The sequence below is a fragment of the Sceloporus undulatus genome, chromosome 7, assembly GCF_019175285.1.
Source record: "Sceloporus undulatus isolate JIND9_A2432 ecotype Alabama chromosome 7, SceUnd_v1.1, whole genome shotgun sequence".
NCBI lineage: Eukaryota > Metazoa > Chordata > Lepidosauria > Squamata > Phrynosomatidae > Sceloporus > Sceloporus undulatus.
The window spans coordinates 21176044-21181550 of record NC_056528.1 but is presented as its reverse complement, the minus strand read 5'-3'; positions in this window follow the sequence as shown (position 1 = coordinate 21181550).

Below are 5507 nucleotides of genomic sequence, written 5' to 3'. Positions count from 1 at the left end.
AGGGAACCTTTCTGTCATTGCAACCTGCCAAGAAAAACCTGTGATACGTTTGCCTTAGGGTCACTATAAGTTGGAAATGACTTGCACACAACAACAACAGTAAATGGTGCAGCAGTATTATCTCATTCGTTGAACTGGGGGGGGGGATAATTCCCCCCACAGACTCACACACACAGAATGACAACAATTACAGGAAATAAAAGCATTCAGAAAACCTGAGAATTAGGGATGGAGGATGGGGAAGGACAGAAACAGGCACTGCAAAAGCATTCTGTCTGGCCTGGTCGCATTTAGTATCATCGAGATTTCTGCACAAAATGTGCCGGTTAATTAAGTCGGCAATTCTCAGTTAATGAGAGCGACACAGGAGGCTGCATTTGCACTGGGAATACATGGACCTCTGGTATAGTTTGCTTCACAGTGAAAGAAAGAAGAGGAAGGAAACTGTGAAAGGAAGAAAACTGCCTTGATCTTCTTAAGGCCTGGATCTTCCTACAGATCGTGATGCTGGTACTATAAAAGCAAACTCAGGGGGGTTGAATAATAAACAGAATCAAAGAGTGGTCCAAAAAGGTCCAGAATGAGAAATAAAAGTGATTACAGGTATACCTCAGTTAACAAAGTAGGAGTATCTTCCCAGGCATGATTTCCTTAATGGACAAGTTGGTACTGACATAACATGGAAAGAAGAGGGATAGGCTCTGCCCTACATGTTTCAGCAAACGTCTGATTCAAACTAACAATACACATGAAATGAAGCAACCAGGTCAGGCAAACCTTGTAAAGAAAAACCTTTTGAACTTTATGGATTCAAGCTATAGGAAAAGAGATTCCACCTAAACATTAGGAAGAACTTCCTGACAGTAAGAGATGTTCAACAGTGGAAGATGATGTATCGAAAGGTGTTGAGTCTCCTTCTTTGGAAGTTTTTAAACAGAGGCGGGATGGCCATCTGTCAGGAGGGCTGTGATTGTGTCTTTCTGTGTAACAGAGGGTTGGACTAGATGGCCCTTTGGGTGTTGCTTCCAACTCTAGGATTAAATTATTGTAGAGACCACTTGAAAGGCTTCTTCCAAAACCCATTCCAAGATTATACAATTTCTTTTCAACAGAGCTAGTGTGACGTAGTGGTTTGAGTATTGGCCTACAGCCCTGGAGACCAGGGTTCGATTCCCTGGTTGGCCACAAAACTCACTGGTGACCTTGGGCAAGTCACACTCTCTCAGCCTCAGGGGAAGGCAATGGCAAACTTCCTCTGAACAAATGTGGAAAGTCTTAGGGAGCTGGGTATGTTTAGCCTGAAGAAGAAAGGTTTAAGAGGTGACATGATAGCCCTGTTCAAATATTTGAAGGGATGTCATATTGAGGACGGGGCAAGCTTGTTTTCTGCTGCTCCAGAGCCTAGGTCAGGACCTGGAGCAATGGATTCAAACTACAGCAAAAGAGATTCCACCTCAACATTAGAAAGGGCTTCCTGACAGTAATCTCTCGGAGGGTGGTGGAGGTTTTTAAACAGAGGTTGGATGACCATCTTTTGCAGGTGTTCCTGCATGACAGAATGGCAAGTTGGGCTGGATGGCCTTGGATGGGGTCTCTTCCAATTCTGTGATAATATGTTGCCACAAAAATACCATTGTAAGGTCACCTTAGGATTGCCATAAGTCAGAAACAATTTGAAGGCACACTACAACAACAGCAGCAGCAGCAGCAGCAGCAGCAGCATGTTCAGTTTTGCACCGGCCTCCACTGGTGAAGACGAGTTCACAGTCACTTGCAGGCTGGCTGTAGGCAGACAAGAGTATTCTTCCAATCTATTTTTAGACAAAACAACTCAAGAGCCCCCTAAATAAGCAAAGTCCAGAGAGTCTCCTTGGCACTCTAGGGCCTGTTACAGACAGCCAAAATAAAGCTGCTTCGAGTCACTTTGGAGGTATGGTATTTCAATGATACATGCGTCCTAAGAGTCCAAAGGCCGCACCAAAGCCACGCTCCAGTCCTAAGGACTGGAGTGCAGCTTTGGTGAAGCTTCCAGACTCTTAGGACTCATGCATCATTAAAATACCATACTTCCAAAGTGACTCGAGGCAGCTTTATTTTGGCTGTCTGTAACAGGCCTAGGATGCAAGAGGCACACTTCTGTACACAGCAAACGCATTCATGCCTCTTAGGGGTTTGTAATTTCAGTATAGTTTGCTGGACTGTGGGGAACAATCTGAAGGGGAACCTGTAATGTGTGAGAGCCAAGCCCACTAATAGTACTGGCTGGCATTCTGCCTGGCACGTGTGTCTTCATAACTGCCTTTTGTGTGTATGCAAAACTGAACTGAGTTGTTTCTCAATGTCCATATTCATCCAGGCACAAACTAACACAGGAATGTGAAGCCGAAGGCTTTCATGGCTGGCATCCATAATTTTTTTGTAGCTTTTTCGGACTATGTGGCCATGTTCTAGAAGAGTTTATTCCTGACCTTTCGCATCTGTGGCTGGCATCTTCAGAGAATGCTGGCATGGAAGTGAGTGGGGTATATATAGACCACGGACCAATGCAGATATTAAAATGCAAATCACTCCTCCTAAGCTAGAGTCACACAGTCTACATACACACAGTGAGACTCTAGGTTGGGAGGAGTGATTTGCATTTTAATATCTGCATTGGTCTGTTGAATGGCAAAAGCCTCAGGGTGGGAGGATATGCAAGGAGGATTTGTGTCTGCTGGGAAAAACCCCTGATCCTGGGTAGTTTTCATTTGCATTTTGCTGGGTCTTAATTTTGGTGTTTTTTAGGATTGGTAGCCAAACTTAGGGCCCATATAGACAGGCCAAGATATAGCAGTTTCGGGTCACTTTGGAGATATGCTGTTTAAATGATGCATGTGTCCTAAGAGTCCAGAAGCCGTGCCAAAGCCATGCTCCAATCCAAAGTGACCCGAAGCAGCTTTATTTTGGCCTGTTTGTACGGGGTCATAATTTACTTTAAGAGTTTCTTCTTTCCTATTGAAGTTGTCCAGGTGTTTGTGGATTTCAATGGAATTGCATGGAATTAGGAATGGGATAAGGACTAAGATGTGCTGGGGCACAATAGAAGTGCCCAATACGCATTGGAGCACACTTGTTCAGCTGTGCATCTTCACAATTCACTTATAAGGTTTTGTTGTGTTTCTGCAGCTTAGCTACAGATTCTAAAGTTACCAAACATAGATTGTGATTTAAGATCGCTATCAAAAGTAATGATAACAACAGGAAGAGTAACAGGAAGAAGAAGAGGTACCAATACTGTACTATTCATAGATCATTATTGATGAAAATTACGATGGTTATCATTATCTTATCATTAAGGTACGGGGCGGCATTCTGTTTCATGTTACCGTTTGATCCACAAAATACACTCACAATGCCTGATGACAATGATGGTGGGCATCATTATTTTTCACTGTACAACACAGACAGATGTGAGACTATTCAAAGAAATAGCCATGTGTTAGTCTGGAAAATCAGTATGAAAAGGGATTTTGTAGCACCTTTGACAAGAACTGAAAGAGAGAATCTGGTGGCATGAGCTTTCATAGACTGGTTCTACTTCCTCTGATGCAATGAAATGTCATGCTACAACTTCTTTCGCACAGTTAGTCTCAAAGGTCCTGCAAAATTTCTTTGTGCATTGATATCCCTGACTAGCAAGGCTATGTCTCTGAAATGTGAAACGGGAAGTTGCAAGCGCGGCTGGTGTCCACTTTTCCTCCTCTTAGCTCTACAGATAACTGAGAGAGAGGCGTGTGAGTCAAGGTCCACTTTAAGTCTCGCACTGGCATCCAACAGAGGTCCAGTCCTTTGCTATTTCTCAGATAATGAACAAATCTAAATGTCATGGATGAGTCAAAAAGTACAGGTAGTTTCAAATCCTTAAGCAGCAGTTTCCACGGTTGATCACTTCTTTGCAGGCCATTTGCAGGAACTGAAAATTATGAATGATTCAGCCAGCAAGTACAGATTGTGCTCCCAGGATCACTCTGACTTGAACATTATCATATAGGGCATTATGAAAAGTCAGAATATAATCCAGGCTATACAGAAATCTTTATTACAAATGCTAAAGCTAACAGCATCATGGAAAGGGAATTATCCAACATTACAGTATCTTCCTTATAGACAGATTTTGTTGAACTGCATTATCTCAGTCATTAGAAAAGACCATCGATCCCTAAAATCAGACATAAGTTGTACTACTTCCTTCCCATCACTTCCCTAGATCGGTCTACCCTGAAGTGGATCCCTTCAGTGTATAAGATGACCCAACATTTTTGAAAGATGGGTCTAAATGTGGCCACCATCAAAGCCAAAATCAGTCCCAGGTTTCCTTCTTTGACCAAAAGAACATTATTTAGAGTTATCTGCCAAATTGTAATAGCAGTTAAATTCTCCTAAAGCAAGTTTATACACATTGAGGTTTTGGCCACAGTGTGATTTTGCCACAGATTGAAACCATATGCTGGCTGGGCATCCAGAAATGCAAACTGCTTTGCTAATATAAAGTCTGACTTGTAAAATTCACAGTGCATTTTTCAGAGAAGCAGGATGCACCTTATGGGCCCAGATGTAGTGTGAAATATATATTTAGGAAAAAGCAAGCCAACTAATATTCAACCTTCCTTTTAAAAATAATTACTTACAGTTATAGCTCCAAGGCCTCCCAAAAGTGCCATCACAGTTGTAAATGAACAAAAGTAACTTGTTACTTTTCTGCTTCTTAAAGGAGTTACAACGGATGGTTTTAGTCGCTTTTAAAAAACTTCTGAACATCATAAGTGAACATGGTCTGTGACAACTCTTCTTCCATCTACTTCACTGTCACTTCAGTATCTCATGCTGCTTTCTCTCATACTGCTTTCTCCCAAAATCCTATTTTAATGTTTACTTTTGTATATTTTCAATCGTATTCTTTTAAATACTGTATAAGTCACTTTGAGTTCCGACTTTGGAAATAAATAAATATCATCATCATCTAAAATGTTAATTACAAATGTTAAAAATAATTAAATAATCACTTCAACCAAGTACTGTAATATTCCTCCACCCCCATGTATAGAAGCCACATCCCCATAAGAATAAAAGGAACTAAAGGTTACAGTTACATGGCCAAAGGAATGAAGTTATCCTTTAATAACTTATAATAGTAATATAATATAAATTTCTTACTTGGAAGAAAATTCTTAGAGGTAATTAGTTACTTCTAATTAGTTACTTGTAAGCTCTATTGATATGCCAAGCCACGAAAACAGGAAAGAGCAACTAAGTCTACATGCCATGCTGTGTTTAAAAGAACAGCCCAATCCAGATCACTACGATTCTCATCTGCTGCAAACTACTTCTGTACTCTGAACTCAGTTTGCAGCAATGTTAGTAACGTTAGTAGTGGGAGGGGAGAGAAACTGGGACATTAGAGCAGATGGAAAAGTGGGATGACAGAAGGACTGTTGCCACCAAATCTGTACTGTTAAGATGGCAAAAAA